The sequence below is a fragment of the Staurois parvus genome, unplaced genomic scaffold, assembly GCF_062004578.1.
Source record: "Staurois parvus isolate SC_StPar_1 unplaced genomic scaffold, SC_StPar_1.0 ptg000814l, whole genome shotgun sequence".
Lineage (NCBI taxonomy): Eukaryota > Metazoa > Chordata > Amphibia > Anura > Ranidae > Staurois > Staurois parvus.
In genome coordinates, this window is record NW_028318610.1 from 1,431,049 (window position 1) to 1,451,726 (window position 20,678).

Genomic DNA, 20,678 nt, shown 5'->3' on the forward strand with positions numbered 1-20,678 from the left:
CAAATCACAGCTAAGCAAAAAAAAAAAAAAAAAAAAAAAAAGCTGAATGAATCGATTTCATTCAGGTAAATGCTTGCTTATAGCAAAGTAATTCTTTGCTATAAGCAAATTGTGTAAAAAAAAAAAATAAATAAATACTGATCACTTCCCCAAAATGAAAAAAAAATCTTAAAGTAATAAAATATAATAAAAAAAAATATATATATATATATTTTTTTCATACTGTCACCAGTCAGTGTCCCTGATCACCGCCATGCCAGTTATATGATGACGCTGTACTGCACTGGTGACAGTATGTAAAAAAAAAAATAGTGAAAATAATTTCTCATTTTCGGAAAAATTATGACAAAAAAAATACAACTTCAAAAAACTCGCCATGCCTCTTATGAAGTACGTCGGACTGTCTACTCTGCAAAAAGGGGTCATTTGGGGGATATCTGTACTATTCTGACATTCTTGGACCTCAAGAAATTAGATTGGCCGTCAGTACTTCAGGATTGATCAATATTCAGATCTATACCATAGTTTGTGAACTCTATAACTTTCCTACAAACTAAATAATACATCCTAATTTGGGTTTTTCACCAAAGACATGTAGCAGAATACATCTCGGCCTAAATTTATGAAGAACAATTATTTATTTGTAAACTTTTATAAGAAAAATGTGTTTTCAAAATTTTTGGTCTTTTTTTGTTAATTTAGCAAAATATAAAAACCCCAGCGGCGATTAAATACCACCAAAAGAAAGCTCTAGTTGTGTGAAGAAAATGATAAAATTTTAGTTTGGGTACAATGTTGTATGACCGCGCAATTGTCATTCAAAGTGTGAGAGCGCTGAAACCTGAAAAATGACCTGGGCAGGAAGGGGTAAAATTGCCCGGTATTGAAACTGTTAAAAAAAAAAAGCCGATTTTGCCCACTTCTATGGCCTGCATTAGCTTTTATTTCTCTCTCCTCTCCCCCCCCCCCCCCCAACCCAATAAACCACTCACTTTTTCATTTAATGATTCTCTTGGGAAGTTATCAGCTTTGTCATACAAAGCTGAATTAAACCCCATTTATTGCACTCCCACTGATCACAGACATCCCTCTTCTCAGTCTTCCTTCTAGGTTTGGTCTGTTAGATTGCTTGAATAGTTGGACCATGTCACTCCCACGGGAGTCATGTCACACCACAGCAGAGCAGTGCCATAAAAGTATGCCAAGCTGCACATGTGTGGATTGGTGTATAGTACCACTGACAGACAAACATTTGAAAGGGGAATGTTGGGCTTATCCTTAATCCCTTTAACTGCCAGAGCCAAAAAAAGTTTAAAATAATTTTAGCCTGAAGATTACACGAAACCCCCAATCACTTTCTGTAAGCAGAGCTCCTAGAAAATAAAATGTTAGTAGTTTAAATTTATTACCACAAAGGTCTGAAACGCAGCATTTCAGTAAAAGATGCTTAAACTTTATGGCACAAAAGAGGAATAAAATTACCCAATTTTTTTTTGGTAAACTAAAAGATGAGGTTGCACCAAGTAAATGGATATCCAACATGTCAATTAAATTTGCGTCTGCTCATGAAATGGTGACAGACTTGAGTACCCTAGATTTTCTATAGGTGACACTAAGCCCCTTACAGGTCATTAATTTAGCATTCTGGAGGAGGTCTGGTGCTAGAATTATTGCCATCACTCAGGTGTGCGCAGCGATATGCAACATGTGTATCACAATTGACGTTCTAACACGTAGTAGGGCCAGCACGTGCTTTTACATTCGTATATATGAGGGTGGGGGGGGCCTCAATGTTTCAGGGAGTTGTCCCTGTGTGTAACTAACCACTTGCCGACCCGCCGCAGTGTTTTTACTGCGGCAGGGCGGCACCTGTGCGCGCAGCGCAGTCTTAACGTCGCTGTGCAAAACAGGTAGTGGGCGGGCGAGGCGTGTGCCCGCCCTACCCATCCCACCGATCTTGGCAGCGGGTGTCCGTCAACGGCTCCCGGCGGGTCATTTCCCATCAGGTGTCGGCGATTACAAGTAATCGCTGACAGATAGCAGAGCTGCGATGTAAACAATGCAGCTGTGCTGTCAGTTCAGAGCACGCTGAACCTGAGAGAAGACTCTCTCGGGATCAGCGTGTTCCTGTGAAGTACACACCCCCGCCCCCAAGTAAAAACACCCCTCACAGTTACCCTCTCTTTACCTAATAAAAGTTAAACTCTTCCTCCCCAGTGCCATTAGTACAGTGTCAGTTTTTTTTTGCACTGATCACTGTAGTGGTGTCACTCCGGACACAGTGAAACACCGATCATCGGACGGGACCTCTGTACGAGGTCCCGATCATGTGATCACTGATTGGCCAATCAGTGATCACATGCAAAGTAGTAAGCAAGATGTCACTTGTGACATCATTGCTTACTACGTGTGAAATCTGTGAATGATCACAGAGGTCACATGGTACAAGGCTATTCACAGCAGCCTTGTACCATGTGACAAGCTGTGACCAATCACAGCTCACTCAGTATTTCTCAATGACTGCAAGAATGCAGACAGAGAAATGATTGCTTTTACATGGGTGTAAAAGCAATCCGTGTAAAAAAAAAAATCTTCATCACCCCCCACAAGTAGTACAGTGTCACCATGGTGACACTGTACTGCTAGGGTGACAGTATGTAAAAAAAATAAAAAAAATAAAATAAAAATGTACAAAAAATGGTTTAAAAATTATAATTTGGTTATAAACTAATTTGGATTTTTTTACTAAAAAAAACAGAATAAATTTTGGCCAAGATTTATGAAGAAATATTTATTTGCAAAATTTAAAGAAAAAAAAACACTTTTCAAAATTTTTGGACTTTCATTTACATAGTAAAAAAAATTAAAAATCCCAGCGGTGAATAAATACCACCAAAATAAAGCTTTATCTGTCTCAAAAAAAATGGTAAAAAATTCATATGGGTACAGTGTTGCATGACCGCGCAATTGTCATTCAAAGTGTGATCGCGCTAAAAGCTGAAAATTGCCCTGGACAGGAAGTGGTTAAGTGACAATTTTGTGTGTAAAAAAAAACCAAAAAAAAAAAAAAACACCCTTTAGCACCTCAAGAAATGTGATAAGCAGCCAAAGCAAAAGCTGTGGAAATTCTGATATATACAGTATCACAGGAGTACACCCCTCACATTTTTGTAAATATTATATCTTCATGTGACAACTGTAGAAATTACACTTTGCTACAATGTAATGTAGACAGCTTATATAACAGTATAAACTTGCTATCTCTTCAAAATAACAGCCATTAATGTCTAAACTGCTGGTAACAAAAGTACACCGCTAAGTGGAAATGTCCAAATTGGGCCCAAATAGCCATTTTCCCTCCCTGGTGTCATGTGACTCATTAGCGTTACAAGGCCTCAGATGTGAATAGGTAACAGGTATGTTAAATTTGGTGTTATCGCTCTACTCTTACTGGTCACTGGAAGTTCAATATGGCACCTCATGGCAAAGAACTCAGGATCTGAAAAAAAAAAAAATTGTTGCTCTACAAAAAAGATGGCCTAGGTGATACTGCCAAGACCCTGAAACGGAGCTGCAGAATGGTGGCAAAGACCATACAGTGCTTTAACAGGACAAGTTCTACTCAGAACAGACCTCGCCATAGTCGACCAAAGAAGATGACTGCACATGCTCAGCGTCATATCCAGAGGTTGTCTTTGGGAAATCGATCTATGAGTGCTGCCGGCATTGCTGCAGAAATTGAAGGGGTGGGGGGTAGGAGGGTCAGCCTATCAGTGCTCAGACTATATGCCTCACATGTCCTGTGGTCTGATGAGACCAAGATAAACTTATTTGGTTAAGATGGCGTCAAGCGTGTGTGGCGGCAACCAGGTGAGGAGTACAAAGACAAGTGTCTTGCCTACAGTCAAGCATGGTGGTGGGAGTGTCATGGTCTGGGGCTACATGAGTGCTGCCGGCACTGGGGGGGCTACAGTTCATTGAGGGAACCATGAATTCCAACATGTACTGTGACATACTGAAGCAGAGCATGATCCCCTCTCTTCTGAGACTGGGCCGCAGGGCAATATTCCAACATAATGACCCCAAACACCTCCAAGACGACCACTGCCTTGCTAAAGAAGCTGAAGGTAAAGGTGATGGACTGGCCAAGCATGTCTCCAGACCTGAACCCTATTGAGCATCTGAGGCATCTTCAAAAACGGAAGGTGGAGGAGGGCAAGGTATCCAACATCCACCAGCTCTGTGATGTCGTCATGGGGGAGTGGAAGAGGACTTCAGTGGCAACCTGTGAAGCTCTGGTGACCTCCATGCCCAACAGGGTTAAGGCAGTGCTGGAAAATAATGGTGGCCACACAATATTGACACTTTGGGCCCACTTTGAACATTTTCACTTAGAGGGGGACGGACTCACTTTTGTTGCCAGCGGTTTTGACATTAATAGCGGTGTTATTTTGAGGGGACAGAAAATTTACATGTTATACAAGCTGTACACCAACTACTTTACATTGTAGCAAAGTGTCATTCCTTCAGTGTTGTCACAAGGATAAAATATTTACAAAAAATGTGAAGTGTACCCACGTCTGAGAGCTACTGTACACACCATAGTTTGTAGATGCTATAACTCACACAAACCAATATACATGTATTGGGATTTTTTACCAAAAGACATTTAGCAGAATACATTCTGCTAGTTACCAAAAGTGAAAAATTGTTTTCACTTTGTTTATAGGTCAAAAAGTAAACCAGAGGTGATCAAATACCACCAAAAGAAAGCTATTTGGGTGCAAAAAAGAAACAAATTTAGTTTGGGTACAGCATTGCACAATCACGCAATTACTGGTTGAAAGTGCAGTACCGAACAGCATAAAATGGCCTGGTCATGAAGGGGGCTAAATTTTCTAGAGAGCAAGTGGTTAAAATATATATATATATATATATATATATATATATATAAATAAACTCACCCATGTCATGCTTTTTGTTAACAAATCATATTTGAAGATCCCCGCCCCAAGCATTTATAGCCATCTTGAGTAAGGGAAGAGATTTACTTCCTAGAATCTGTCTACCCTTAGTTCAGACATGCAGGCAGGAGGGCGTTTAGCTGAGAAAGACCCTCCAAAAGAAAAACTATTCATGAAGATTCCTGGGATGTAGGACATTTGGCCTAGGCCAGAAAGTGAAATGTAGAGGGAAAAACAAAAAACAAACCGCTTCTGATCTGCTAAAGCTTGTCGCACAAGTAAAATAAAAAAAATTCACTTCTGAAACAAATGCACTTTTGCCAGTAAAAAAGTGTATTCTCTAAGGAGCCTGCAGAGTATTGCTCCTGCAATCAGCAGACCGGTGCATGTCAGGCTCCTGCAGACGCAGTAAAACAAAACAGCTGTCTGCATCTACCGCTCATATGGGCAGTTACTGAAGTCCAGGAAGAATCAATGAACTACAAGAACACCCAACACCCTCACACCTCATTGAAAACTAGAAGCTGTCTGCAGCACGCAGAGGCAGATGGCACTTTTAGTCAATTCATTCACATCTCTGAATGAGGTGGCTCTGGATGGAGCCCCACACAGACATGCAGTTTAAAATTGTGGGATGTTCCCCTGCCTGCTGTCACAGGGCGATGGGGAGGTGCTTTAGCAACATGTTAAACCCTGGATATGGGTGTAACATGGTACTAGAGGTGGACTTATCCTTAAAGGGGAGTTTCAGTCTCACTGTAAAAAAATAAGTCAGCAGCTACAAATATTAGCGGCTGAAAGAAAAAAAAAAAAAAAGCCACTCACCTATCCCACAATCCAGCAGTGTCCTCCCCAAAGCCTGTTTCACCAGCCATCTGGTGTTCCAGGCACCGGCATCTTCAGTGTTGCACCCACTGCACATGCGCAAGTAGCACTGCGATTCCTGAATAGTCCCATAGTCTTCTGGGACCCGTCATGTGTCCCAGAAGACTACGGGGAGGGAGGACAACTTCTGCTCACCGTGGAAGTGGGAGCGGGTACCTGTCAATTTCAGGTACCTGCTCCTTAAAGGTGCCAATCTTTAATAGGGAGCAGGGGACCAGTCTTTAAAGCAGAACTTCCCTTTTGGGTGGAGCTCTGCTTTGATGATTGAGAGTTTTAGTTCTGCTTTAACCCCTTTGTGCCTAAGGGTAAAACAAATCTTAATGCCTAAACACGATTTTGCAATTTTGACACGTTAGCAAAACCGTACATGTCACAAATACTTTATACATCCAAGTGGATTATACCTTTTTCCAGGACAAAAATTGGGCTCTCATTTGGTGGTAAATGGTAATGGATCTCCAGTTTTGTTTTTTTATTACTAAAGGAAAACCAAAAAAAAAAAAAAAAAAAAAAAAAAAAAAAAAAAACCACACAACGGACAACGGACAACCCAAAACCAGACGGACAACCCAAAACCAAACACACAACCCAAAACCAGACACACAACCCAAAACCAGACACACAACCCAAAACCAGACACACAACCCAAAACCAAACACACAACCCAAAACCAAACACACAACCCAAAACCAAACACACAACCCAAAACCAAACACACAACCCAAAACCAAACACACAACCCAAAACCAAAGTGTAACCGTCTTGCTACTACCATAACCTAAGAACCCCCCCCCCCCCCCCCCATATAAATTTCTCCTGCTCCTTACAATTGCAGCCATACCATGTGTGCGAGTAGTTTGTACCCATAGTACAGCCCAAAATAGTGTGTAATTTGCTTTTATCCTGCCACTGACCCAAGAAAGTACCTGACGCTTGACCCAAACACTAAACCCGGCACAGACCTTGATCTAGGTATTATTTTAAAACAATTAATTTCTGCAAGGACAGAGATACAATGTATCCATTCAGGGAGGAAACAAGGGGTGGGGTTCACAGTGTGATCACTGCGGTAGCCAGAGGCCATCAAAGCGATCAGGTGACCTGGAAATCGGGAGTTCCAGGTCCCGATTGTTAGACTGGGACCCAGGGCTCTCAGTGACACCCTTGTCTTGCTGGGAGTGCGTTGTGCTGAGCGCTTCCAGTGAAAGACAGGTATGCAAATTAGCAGCCCCATGGAATAAAAGCCACTTCTGTGAGGCCACCAATTTGCGTGCAGTCCGCGTCACGCTTTGTGTGTTGGTCACCATATTGAATTCACTTGAATAGGCTGAAAATTGCAACAAAAGTAGCGCAGACTTTTAAAAACCACTGGACCAGATTACAGGATACTGAGGTACTATGCAATCTGCGTTCGGAGTGTAATGCACTGTACACACTATACAAAAATCGGCAAACGACCGTCCGGTTATCATCGATCGCTCGCTGCTGGTCGAAAGCAACGTGCTTTTATGCATGAGAATATTGTACGCTATAAAGGCATTTCATACGACTGTCGAAGCGTAGCTGCGGAAAGGATATAATGTACATGTGACCCTGTAGCCACGCCTTTCAGTGCCATATTGGTTTTCCCACAGCAAGGGATTGTTCGTGACAAATTTTTGGACCAGTATGGTTACCGTATCCAAATTTTCCAAACATACTGCAATTGCCATTATGGGTTTAGGAATAATGGCCATACACAGGCAACAGAAGAAGCTTCCGATCATGCGCGGTCATTTGTATCCAATTCTTTCCGTATGATAAGTGTACATATTAAACAAAAATTGTTCGTTCTGTTGACAAACGACACCATAGTTCATTTTCGTTCGTAGGATCGGAATAGTCTGTTGAAAATGACGTACACACTGTCAGAAAATTACACGATTGTTCGAACTAATACGTTCGTCCGATTTTTGTATAGTGTGTACGGGCCATTAGGAATAGACAGCGGATCGCACACCCACTGCATTTTAAACTGCGTGGGAACAAAGGTTTTCTACACCACATTCTGGTGCGAATTAGCCCTTTGGTTCACACCTATGCAGTTTACTTTTCACCTGCTGGCTGCAATACATTTCACACTTTAGGCCAATTTGTTGTTTCAAAAAAAAAAAAAAAAATGCACCACATGCTTTTCTGCTGTGTCTAGACTGAAGTCTATGGAACCAAAAACATTTCAAAGTCCCAGACCCTTTCCAAAAACTCAGCAGATGGCAGAACCCCCCCCCCCCCCCCCAGATGTGAACATGTCCTATAGGAAACCATGTTAAATTGACTCTAGTGCGTTTCTGCAAAAATCACCAAAAACGCACTGATGTGAACCAATCTTTAGGCTGTTCAGATGACCTGATGTCACCTGTACGGTTGGTGAGGCAATTCTGGAAGCAGTAGAGGATTAGATACATCTCTAGAACTAGGTCTACCTACAGTAATTCGCAGTTTGCCTGCTTTATGAAAAGCACAATGAAAGTGACCGCATAGAATGCAAAATGTCATCTGGCTATTCTAAAAGATATACCGGTGTTATGTATAGACGGTGGACACCATAGACGGTGGACACCATAGACGGTGGACACCATAGACGGTGGACACCATAGACGGTGGACACCATAGACGGTGGACACCATAGACGGTGGACACCATAGACGGTGGACACCATAGACGGTGGACACCATAGACGGTGGACACCATAGACGGTGGACACCATAGACGGTGGACACCATAGACGGTGGACACCATAGACGGTGGACACCATAGACGGTGGACACCATAGACGGTGGACACCATAGACGGTGGACACCATAGACGGTGGACACCATAGACGGTGGACACCATAGACGGTGGACACCATAGACGGTGGACACCATAGACGGTGGACACCATAGACGGTGGACACCATAGACGGTGGACACCATAGACGGTGGACACCATAGACGGTGGACACCATAGACGGTGGACACCATAGACGGTGGACACCATAGACGGTGGACACCATAGACCAGGGGTGGGCAAACTTTGACTTGAGGGCCGCAATGGGTTCATATATTGGACCCGGGGGCCGGACCAAGAGTAGATGAATGATGTGTATGTGTCATCCATAGTAAGTATAGTAATATTCCCCCATAGTAAGCATAGTAATAATCCCCCCTATAGCAATTCATCCCCCCTATAGCAATTCATCCCCCCTATAGCAATTCATCCCCCCTATAGCAATTCATCCCCCCTATAGCAATTCATCCCCCATATTAAGTCCCCAAGTCCCCCCTGTGTCAATTCACTTACCTTTGCTCCGCACGTTCCTCTCGCCGTGTTCCCGCGCCGTTCCGGTGTAGCATGAAAATCTGTCTCCTATGAGGATCTGTCCCCCTCGACGTATCTGCGCATGTGCCAGTTTCAGGCATAAGCAGCCGATCGGCGATCTCCGGCACATGCGCAGATACGTCGAGGGGGACAGATCCTCATAGGAGACAGATTTTCATGCTACACCGGTCTTCAGGGCGGACTGTGAGAGGAGCCTAGCTCCGCGGGCCGGATTAAAAGGTCCGCTGGGCCGTATACGGCCTGCGGGCCGTAGTTTGCCCATTGCTGCCATAGACGGTGGACACCATAGACGGTGGACACCATAGACGGTGGACACCATAGACGGTGGACACCATAGACTAGAGAAAAGATATGTATAGAATAGAAGATGTATAGAACAGAAGCAAAGAGAGAATAGAAGCTATATGTATAGAATAGAAGATGTATAGAATATATATCTCAGCATACCACTGGCATAGTTTAGAGGATTTTAGTCCACATACTCACTTAGAATAGGCGGTCAAAGTAGTCACTGTATTTGGTGAGAAAACCATTTCTCTAATCTGCATTCAAGCAAACCCTCCGCTGAGTGAGGGGTGTGGAACAAGGGGGCCCCGTGGAGTAGGAGGAACTCCTCTCCTCCTATGCCTGCCCATGAGGTACCTGGCTGTGTATGGCTTCTCTACCTGGGTTTCTATTGGCAGCTGCAGAGTGTTGCTGGGCAGAACTAAGGGACAAGCCATCTGAGGAAAAGTGCAGACTCTGCTGAGCTGTCATTGGTCACCATGTTTTTGTGGTAAAAGGACTCCAATTATATAGACTTTTTACCTCAGCTCTATCACTCTGGGGAGCATCACTGCCCCCCCAACGTGGTCCCGGTAATATTCAAGGTAAGCCAATCAGGTGGCTTATTAAAGTAGAACGAAAGGCAAAACGTTTAGTTTTAGAGTGGAGATGATCAGAGCCCCTCATCTGGTTGCCATCTGGGCCCGTTAGGGAGATTCATCCTCCATTTGTCCTGTTCAGCATTAAAGTAAAAACCCAAAATTTTGAGTTGTCCACGGAATAGTAATTAGAGGGGAAACCTTCCAATGGTGACACTATTTCTGGTGACCTGCGCCCCCCCCCCCAAGGGGTTCTTTAATTTGCGAGGATTTCTTCCCACTTCCTGTTTTGTCTATGGGACAGGCAGTGAAGGTAAATCTCTGCAATAGGACAAAGATGGGGGGGGGGGGGGGGGACCACAAATCTGTGTTCTGACCTGCCCTTGCTCTATCCAAAATAAGTTACCTATAGTTTTACTTTAACTTTGATGCCGGTTTAAATAGTTTGGGGGCTCAGAATTTAGGCCAAGCCTTTGGATTAGGCTTCTAAATAAAAAAAAAAAACACCCTTAAAATTGGCTATTTATCAGTTTTATGTAAATTAGAAGGAAAACCATAAACAGACTTCAAAAAGTCTTCTGGCCACATACATTGTGGCATCAATTGCATATAGAAGGTCTGCGTTTGCGGCCCCCACACCAGCTCCTGCGTCACACAAACTACGGGGCAGGAACGCATACAGAACGCAACTCCCTGCACTACACAGGAATGCACCGCAGTCTGCAGGCATGTACGCTTCGTGGCACCTCCACGCATCTTGGAAATGGGCGCACTCATGGCACCAAAATGTGTGGTGATGGGCAGCACAGTGGCTAAATGCTTAGTGGCTGAAGAAGAGGCAAGTCCTCAAAACGCATTAGCCTGCTGGAAGTCCAGGGTTCCCATTGTGGACAGACCGTGCGAATTAGTCAGTGCTGTTCTTTCATGTGCCTTAGACAGTCCTTGTGAGTACAATACCTATTTTTATTGCTTTTTTTTTTTTTTTTAAAGGTAATGCAATAGGCTGCACCTCTGTTTTCTTTATATCCGCTATATGGTTAGCATTTCCTCCTGGCAGTACTAGGACCGTCTGTTCAAATCCCAACCACAGCACCACCTGCCTGGAGTTTGCAGGTTCTCCCTGTGCCTGCGTGAGTTTCCTCTGGGTACTCTGGTTTCCTCCTACACTCCAAAGACATGCTGGTAGGTTAACCACTTCCTGACCGGCCGTTGTATATAAATGGCCAGACGGTGGCACTGCAGGGTCGAGTGGCCGTTTAAAAACTGCCTCCCTGCACTCTGCTTGTGCGCGCTCCCAGGGAGCGCACAGCACCGCGATCCGGTGCCCGCTGTTTCCTCCGGACACAGTGAAACAGATCAGACGGGACCTCTGTACCAGGTCCTGATCATATGATCACTGATTGGCCAATCAGTGATCACATGCAAAGTAGTAAGCAAGATGTCATGTGACATTGCTTACTACGTGTGAAATCTGAATGATCACAGAGGTCACATGGTACAAGGCTATTCACAACAGCCTTGTACCATGTGACAAGCTGTGACCAATCACAGCTCACTCAGTAGTTCTCAATGGCTGCATGAATGCAGACAGAAAAGTGATTGCTTTTACATCCTATATGGGTGTAAAAGCAATCAGTGTAAAAAAAAAAAAATCTTCAGCCCCCAAAAGTAGTACAGTGTCACCATAGTGACACTGTACTGCTAGGGTGACAGTATGTAAAATATAACTATAAAATAAAATTTGAAAAAAAAATTTAAATTATTTTTGGTTATAAACTAATTTGGCTTTTACTAAAAAGATAAAAATAAATTTTGGCCAAGATTTGGATGAAAGATTTGCAAAATTTTATAAAAAAAAAAAAAACACTTCAAAATTTTTGGACATTTTCGATAGCAAAAAAAGATAATTCCAGCGGTGAATAAATACCAAAATAGTTATCGGCCTAACAAAAAAAAGGAAAAATTCATATGGGTACAGTGTTGCATGACTGCACAATAGTCATTCAAATTGTAATAGCGCTGAAAGTTGAAAATTGCCCTGGACAGGAAGGGGGTAAAAGTGTCCGGACTGCAAGTGGTTAATTGGATTGTGTCTAAATTGGTCTTAGTATGTATGAATGTAAGTTAGGGACCTTCAATTGTACACCCCAATATGTTCACATCACCCCTTAGGGACTGATGCGACTGTACAATATATATGTAAAGTGCTGCATAAATTGAGTGCGCTATACAAGCAACTAATAAATGCTGTACCAGGCCGTTGGTGTCAGGCACAATTTTAACAGTTGCACCCGCTGTACTTTTTGCACATTTCAATGGGCTTCTTACCGTGTGGGAATGTGCAAAAATGAGTGCACTCAGACACACCAAGATCGTTTCATCCGTCCCAAACCCCAACCTACAGCCATGTCTGCGCAGCTGCTTGCAAACTACCGGAACAACTATTGCTTCATCACAACTGCAGCAGCGCATACATGTTCATTTTTTGCTTGGTGGTGGGGGGGGGGGGGGGGGGAAGAGGAGTGATAAATCACAGCTCAGCTACTCATTTTTACTGCTGCCTGTGTAAAAGCAGGACTTACACAAATGTCAGAGCTTTGCAGTTATAGGACTGCATTAGGGGAAAAATAAAAATAAAAGTTTACATTGTAACGTGTGCTAAAATGTATGCAGCAATGGAGAGGCATCATATTGATTTAGTCTTTCCTTCTACTTCATCCCCAATAAAGAGCCGCAGAATGGCATTGTGTATTGAGCTGGTATAGTTGTGTGGGATAGAGGGGTGGCCTGCGCAGTCCCATGCAGGTTTCCAACACATTCTACAAATCAAACCCGTTATGCATAGAGCAAGTTGCTGGATGTGGCTATATTAAGCCACGAATAAAGACCTTTAATTACAGCACACAAAGCTCCCACTATCCACATCAGTCACTTCCACTAAATGCACACAGGACTAGATTCCAAATAAAAAATGACTTGTATTATGTGATCAGAATACATAGTCTGGGGGGGAAAAAAAAAAAAAAAAAAGCTATAATGCTACACCCAGTTGATCCAGAGGAAGGCAACCCCCCGCCCAGCAAAGCATGATGCAATTTGTTCCTACAGGGGAAAGCAAAAAACGCTATAATGCTACACCCAGTTGATCCAGAGGAAGGCAACCCCCCCCTTAGCAAAGCATGATGCAATTTGTTCCTACAGGGGAAAGCAAAAAACGCTATGCTACACCCAGTTGATCCAGAGGAAGGCAACCCCCCCAGCAAAGCATGATGCAATTTGTTCCTACAGGGGAAAGCAAAAATGCTATGCTACACAGTTGATCCAGAGGAAGGCAACCCCCCCTTAGCAAAGCATGATGCAATTTGTTCCTACAGGGGAAAGCAAAAAAACGCAATAATGCTACACACAGTTGATCCAGAGGAAGGCAACCCCCCCCCAGCAAAGCATGATGCAATTTGTTCCTACAGGGGAAAGCAAAAAACGCTATAATGCTACACCCAGTTGATCCAGAGGAAGGCAACCCCCCGCCCAGCAAAGCATGATGCAATTTGTTCCTACAGGGGAAAGCAAAAAACGCTATAATGCTACACCCAGTTGATCCAGAGGAAGGCAACCCCCCCAGCAAAGCATGATGCAGTTTGTTCCTACAGGGGAAAGCAAAAAAACGCAATAATGCTACACACAGTTGATCCAGAGGAAGGCAACCCCCCCCCCAGCAAAGCATGATGCAATTTGTTCCTACAGGGGAAAGCAAAAAAAAAATGTTTCCTTCCTGATCCCCCATGAGGCAATTGGATATTTCCTGGATCAATTTTACCTATAAAATGTTAGTATCCAGTTATATTCTGTATATCTAGGAAAGAATCCAGGCCTTTAACCCTTTGAGGGTGTAAAAGCAATCAGTGTAAAAAAAAAAAACTATCACCCCCCCCCACAAGTAGTACAGTGTCACCATGGTGACACTATACTGCTAGGGTGACAATATGTAAAAACCCATAAATCTAAAAAAAAAAGTAAAACGTTTAAAAATTATAATTTTTTGCTATAAGCTAATTTGGCTTTTTTTTACTAAAAAGATAACGGAATACATTGGACAAGATTTATGATGAAAGATTTGCAAAATTTTATAAGAACACCACTTTTCAAAATTTTTGGACTTTCATTTAAATAGCAAAAAAAATAAAAATCCCAGCGGTGAATACATACCACAAAATAAAGCTTTAACTGTCTCAAAAAAAAAGGTAAAAAATTCATATGGGTACAGTGTTGCATGACCGCGCAATTGTCATGCAAAGTGTGATAGCGCTGAAAGCTGAAAATTGCCCTGGACAGGAAAGGGAGGGGGGGGGGTGAAAGTGTCCGGGCAAGGAAGTGGTTAACTGAACAAGCTGACGATATAAGCTGATTGGTTACCATGTACAGGTGCTCCCGATTCCATCTGCCCCAATGTGTACAGCCAAGTTGAACAACCCTGTACTTTCCCCAGGCCAACCTGAGTAGCAGGCTTCTTGTACTGCAGGTAGCAGGCAGTTTGTTCCTACCTTCTGCTCACTCCTATATTGCCCAGAAATGTCCTTCTGAACAAGGTTCAGCAAGTTCTTCCCTGCCTCATGGGACAGGACTTGGACCAGCACACTGACCTACAAAAAAAGTATTGGTTATTCCCCAGAACTGGCAACGGATTCCAGCCAAGGCAGCTTATGGTGGCTTCTAAACTTGGCCTAGTGTCATACTTCCAGTTTTCTAAGAAAACAATCCCATTTAGCCCAACATAAAGGAAAGGACCCACCTCTACCACATGGCCCACAAATGAGCAAAAAAGGATCAACTTTTCCACAGCTCCATGTCCTTTATACTGTATATACCTTATACACGACAAACAAATCGAAGTGTAATCACCCAAAGAAAAAAGTCAACCTTTCACCCTTGAAAGTGCAAACATCAAAAACCTTTTCTACAAAACCTGCATGCAATACCCTATTAATCTTTCTATAAATGTCCAAAGTGTCCACTTGACTATTTGTTGTTGACACCTTGGACATTTACACTGGTTGCGGACACCTTGGACATTTACAGAAAGATTAAGTCCAAGGTGCCCACAACAAACCTAGTCCAAGGTGCCCACAACAAACCTAGTCCAAGGTGCCCACAACAAACCTAGTCCAAGGTGCCCACAACAAACCTAGTCCAAGGTGCCCACAACAAACCTAGTCCAAGGTGCCCACAACAAACCTAGTCCAAGGTGCCCACAACAAACCTAGTCCAAGGTGCCCACAACAAACCTAGTCCAAGGTGCCCACAACAAACCTAGTCCAAGGTGCCCACAACAAACCTAGTCCAAGGTGCCCACAACAAACCTAGTCCAAGGTGCCCACAACAAACCTAGTCCAAGGTGCCCACAACAAACCTAGTCCAAGGTGCCCACAACAAACCTAGTCCAAGGTGCCCACAACAAACCTAGTCCAAGGTGCCCACAACAAACCTAGTCCAAGGTGCCCACAACAAACCTAGTCCAAGGTGCCCACAACAAACCTAGTCCAAGGTGCCCACAACAAATCTAGTCCAAGGTGCCCACAACAAACCTAGTCCAAGGTGCCCACAACAAATCTAGTCCAAGGTGCCCACAACAAATCTAGTCCAAGGTGCCCACTTTGGACATTTACAGAAAGAATAGGGTATTGCAGAAAAGGTTTGATGCCTTATACATGGCCACTACGTGGGGCAATACTTTCTGCTATTAAACTATCATTTACAAAGCATCCATCCTGGACTGAAAAGTAGGAGTAATTAGGGAACGTCTCCCTGAAAGCGTCAGCTGGACGCAGACCTGGAAAGCACAGGCTTTGAATCACCTGTACAAAGGTAAAGGAATTCTGGAAAACATGTCCCAGTAGGTAAAAACGTGGCCTAGAGCCAAGAAACACTGCTAGCGTACAGCTGATCAGGCGACGCGAAGATAAACGTAGGGGGTTCTGTCCATGCAACCAGCAAGCCACGTTTGTTTTGAGCCTCTCCTTTCACGTGGGTTTGTATTTTTTATCGTATCAGCTCACGGCTGCCAGTACCCTCCTCTCACTCCTCCCCTCTCCAGGGGTGCTGGAGAAGACTTGGAAATTGGCACAGTCATTGAATTTGCTTAAAATAAACCAGTCGGTGGGATCAAGGAGACTCCCATTTGTTTTCCTCCCCCCCCAAATAAAATTCTTGATGAGGGCAGAAAGCCCAATCGCCAAGTCCCAGCCCACATCTGAACTGAAGGTTGGGAGGAAAATGTAACAACATGAAGAGGAGTTGGTGGATTCATCGTACCATGGGCCTCTGGACGGTCTACATTCCCCCCTACCCCATTTTAGTGTGGTCATCACAGCCAACGTACGCAGCATTGGGCTGGCTTCTGACATGGGGGTTTTTAGTGCATCCCCTTCTTCTAAAGTCCAAAACGCAAAAAAAAAAAAAAAAAAAAAGGAGGATATCCTCTGAAAGGCTGAAACAATTATTGTAAATTTACATAAACATCACGAACGGTCTGAATTGTGTGGTTGAGGGTTCACTAATACGACTGCAATCACCTTGACCGAGGGCCTTTTAAACATTCCTGAAGGATTTGGAGCACAGTTTGAATCGGCGCTTAGGAAGGGATTGCATTTTACGCACGCAACGATGGCAGACAACGCAGAAAACGCGTCCCAGATAGGAGGAAAGTGCGCACCCCCCATTGTTCATTACAGTGTTAGAATCCTGAAGGAAGGCTTAAGAGGCCATCCCTGCACCATCCTCTAAACTTGCAAAGCTACAAAAGGAAGTGCTAAACTTTAAAAAAAATCAAAAAAAATCCCCTGTGGAGTCTGGCCCCCACCCCACCAGCCCCCCGTTCTGCCCTTCTAATCCCCCCATCGAGTTGGTGGGTCAGCAAGAGCCACCAGAAGAGTGTAAACAAGTGAAGTTCACTCTCTCCTCCACCCCCAAAGTCTAGTGACACAGCCAAAAGCCTGAGCTCCCCCCTCCTCCTCCCCATTCCTCAGTCTCACATTGCAGATGGGGGGGGCAGCTCCGGGAATTTAGACCAACACCGCTTGTGTTACAAGTAGCGAGAACACATGTTGCTGCACCAGCCTGAGCGCAATACTGTGAGCGCAATACTGTGAGCGCAATACTGTGAGCGCTGCGACCCGGAGCCGGGCTTCTCCTACGACTGCCGCCCGGACCTCACACGTGGAGGAGGAGATGAGCCCAGGACCGGCCATCTGCCGCCCCATCCACGCATCGATCGGCTTCACAAATAAAGATCATGAGTTGGCAGGTCCGAGGCGCTGTCTAGGGGAAGCCTCCTGGGAGGAGTGTGTGGCCGCATTGTGAGCGGGGAGATCGGACGATGAAAGGAGTGTTGGGTCCGGGTGACGACCTACGATGTGTGAATGGACGGAGCACCGGGGAGGGGGGGGGGGGGCAGGGTGAGCCCAGCACGTCCCATTCGTCTGCAAAGCCTGCACCGGCCTATGCAGGGATCACTGGAGCGCAAGGAACCCCCCCCCCCCCCCACGCCTGAGGATGAGTTAGGGGCTGGAAAGTCCTCCCCCCCCCCAACTCAAACCCCCCAAAATCAGCCCCCCCACACTTCCTCTCCCCAACTCAGCCCCCCCACACTTCCTCGCCCCAACTCAGCCCGCCCCCCCAACTCAGCCCCCCCACACTTCCTCTCCCCAACTCAGCCCCCCCCCCACACATTTCCTCTGACCCCTCACACTTCCTCTCCCCAACTCAGCCCCCCCCAACTCAGCCCCCCCACACTTCCTCTCCCCAACTCAGCCCCCCCACACATTTCCTCTGACCCCCTACATTTCCTCTCCCCAACTCAGCCCCCACCCCCACACACTTCCTCTCCCCAACTCAGCCCCCCCCCCCCACACACACTTCCTCTCCCCAACTCAGCCCCCCCCCCCCCACTTCCTCTCCCCAACTCAGCCCCCCCCCCCCCACTTCCTCTCCCCAACATTTCCTCTGCCCAACTCAACCCCCCCCCCCCCCTTCCACACATTTCCTCTCCCCCACATTTCCTCTCCTCCACTACCTCTTCCCAAATTTCCTCCCCCTCACATTTCCTCTCCCCAACTCAGCCCCCCCCCTCCACACTTCCTCTGCCCCCCCCCCCCCCACATTTCCTCTCCCCAACTCAGCCCCCCCCCACATTTCCTCTCTGACCCCCCCCCCCCAATGGTGATCCTGCCTGACTCAGCAGCACAGCCAACCCTCCAAGTTGCCATCCCCCCAGTACCTGTAAGGTGTCCTGTGTCCAATGGGCCTTGCTGGCCAATATTCCCAGAGAGCACAAGGCGATCGGCCACTTCTCTACTTCTCGGCACTTTTCCTTCTCAGCTCCAATCAGCCACACAAACCATCCGCGGGGCCAACAAATCCTCCAGGAGAGAAGCTGCAGAGAGCCGGGAGGGAGAGGCTGAGTTGTCTCCGGAGGGCTCAGCGGTTCTATGGATTCCTAAGGCTGTGCCAGGCTGCAGGATCCTCATACACTGCGAGACTCAGCTGACTCCTGTGCTCAGGATGCAATGCCGCTGCCTCCCCCTGCGCTCAGCCCCAGGCCTTTTAAACCCTCCCCTCTCTCAGCTCACTACTAAATCGGGAGCGAGCAAAGGGGTGGGCACGTCAGAGTGCACAAGACAGGAAGGGCAGAGGGCTGCCAGCACGAGGAGAACACAGCCTACTACTTACTACACATGGGGGGATCCAGGACTGCAGACAGCCTGACACATGGGCAGCGCGTCACCGGGACAGAGGTGTCACAGTTACCCGACACCCAATACAAGTGAACACAAGTGATCAGTGACAACTCCTACAGTGACAACTCAAACGGTCAAAACTCCCAAAATTTAAAGTGACACGAAACCCAGGTCTAAAATAAAATCAGATCCCTTACCGGTACTTGTCTGTTAATTCACCGCATTTATTTATTCAACATAGGTAACAGAGTTTAAAAGTTTTATTTCAAACTAATTACTTCGCCAGGATGTCAGTAAAGTGGGTCTATATATATATAAAAAATATTTAATTGGTTGTTGCAGTAAATTTTAATCAGATAAATTGTCGACACTGGGGGAGAGACGGATAATGTATTTATTTCAGGTACTTATATAGCGCCGTCAATTTACGCAGCGCTTTACATATATATTGTACATTCACATCAGTCCCTAACCCTCAAGGGGCGTACAATCTAAGGTCCCTAACCCTCAAGGGGTGTACAATCTAAGGTCCCTAACCCTCAAGGGGTGTACAATCTAAGGTCCCTAACCCTCAAGGGGCGTACAATCTAAGGTCCCTAACCCTCAAGGGGCGTACAATCTAAGGTCCCTAACCCTCAAGGGGCGTACAATCTAAGGTCCCTAACTCACATTCATACATACACATACTAGGGACAATTTAGACAGGAGCCAATTAACCTACCAGCATGTCTTTGGAGTGCGGGAGGAAACTGGAGTACCCAGAGGAAACCCACGCAGGCACAGGGAGAACATGCAAACTCCAGACAGGTGGTGCCATGGCTGGGATTCGAACCAACGACGCTAGTACTGCCAGGAGGATGTGCTAACCATTTAGCCACTGTGCTGCCCCTAATAAAGGTTATGGGGTACTTGTCTGTTAATTCACCGGATTTATTTATTCAATATAGGTAACATAGTTTAAAAGTTTTATTTAAAACTAATTACTTAGCTAGGATGTCAGTAAAGTGTCTGTCTCTCTCTCCCCCCCCCCCCACAGTGGCTAGCACGTCTGCCTTGCAGTAAATGGGTCATGGGTTCAATTCCCGACCATGGCGCCTCCTGCCTGGAGTTTGCATGTTCTCCCTGTGCTTGCATGGGTTTCCTGCAGGTACTCCAGTTGCCTCCCACACTCCAAAGACCTGCTGGTAGGGTTAATTGGCTCCGGTCTAAATTTTCCCGTGAATATGTAGACCAGGGGCGGACTGACAACTCATGGGGCCACCGGGCAATAGGGGATCATGGGGCCCCTGTGTCCTTGCCCAAACTCAAAAAAGCCTATGAAAAAGGTACCAGGGGCATCTCATGGGGCCCCCTACTGACCCCGGGCCCTCAGGCGGTGCCTGAGTTTCCAAATGGTCAGTCTGCTCCTGGTGTAGACTGTACGCCCCTTGAGGGTTAGGGACTGATGTGAATGTACAATATATACAGTATGTAAAGCGCTGCGCTATTGACGGCGCTATATAAGTACCTGAAATAAATAATTAACAGACAAGTCCCCCGTTACCTTTATTATCCGTCTCTCCCCCAGTGTCCACAATTTATCTGATTGAAATTCACTGACACTGCTCCCAAATTTTACTGACACAGCCAAGTTTTTCCAAAAGTTAAACAATTAAGCGCAGATTTCCGTATTTAGGCTACAAACAAGTACAATATGCAATTAGCAATGTGATGTAAGGTAGATCTTAAAGTTTAACCATTAGCCGCCCGGCCTATAGCCGTTTGGCGGCCGCAAAAATGCTGTAGCTTTCCAGGGTGTATGCCATTTGGCGTCCTCCCGCACATGCGCGGTTGCAGAGCCGTCACCGGCCGTGTACCTCTTACACGACCGATGA

At 45.5% G+C, this 20,678-nt stretch overlaps 1 protein-coding gene across 3 annotated transcripts in view; it reads right to left on the bottom strand.

Moving 5' to 3' along the window:
* Nucleotides 1-18,657, bottom strand: part of GRB10 (growth factor receptor bound protein 10) — a 217,501-nt gene extending 198,844 nt beyond the window's left edge. For 2 of the 3 annotated variants that reach the window (XM_089654934.1, XM_089654933.1), the window contains exon 1: nucleotides 18,345-18,657. The gene's annotated coding sequence lies outside the window, so the exon portion shown is untranslated. The remainder of the gene's footprint in view (nucleotides 1-18,344) is intronic. The other variant, XM_089654935.1, reaches the window with a different exon arrangement.
* Between the last annotated feature and the right edge of the window lie 2,021 nt (nucleotides 18,658-20,678).